The 476-nt window shown below is 31.9% G+C and overlaps 1 protein-coding gene across 1 annotated transcript in view; it reads left to right on the forward strand.

Annotated features, from left to right (window-relative positions):
* Positions 1-476, forward strand: part of LOC119594268 — a 23073-nt gene that overhangs the window by 20661 nt on the left and 1936 nt on the right. The window lies entirely within an intron of this gene.

The following is a 476-nucleotide window of genomic DNA, read 5'->3' on the forward strand; positions in this document are numbered from 1 at the left end:
GCATTTAAGTCATTTTCACAGTTATCACAAACAGACACAAGATAAAAACAATCGTTAGTACAATAGGGGAGAATGTCAGCACCCTCATACACTAGTAAAAGGCTTAGTACTTATTTTTTGTAGACAATTGAAATACTAGTCCTATCTTCTCAAAGGGACAATGTGAACTAACAAAAAATAAGCTTATTTAGTAAAGATTCCTAAAATACTACCATAAATGCTATAAAACTACTAGAGAAAAGCAGTAAGAGGAATTTCACTCATTTGTACCCTGCTAAGCCAGATTTGTAAATCACAATGACAATCAGAAAAATAAACATAATTAGTCTTTTGAAGATCCTTACATTAATATCATACTGACACTAATACCCAAGGAATGGAAGATTCACGGTGTATCTACATAATAGTCCAGAGTCAATTTCTCATACATAAGCTTAGGTTTTGTGTTGCTCTGAATAGTATGTGTATATGAAAGA

Source organism: Penaeus monodon, chromosome 33, assembly GCF_015228065.2.
Source record: "Penaeus monodon isolate SGIC_2016 chromosome 33, NSTDA_Pmon_1, whole genome shotgun sequence".
Classification (NCBI taxonomy): domain Eukaryota; kingdom Metazoa; phylum Arthropoda; class Malacostraca; order Decapoda; family Penaeidae; genus Penaeus; species Penaeus monodon.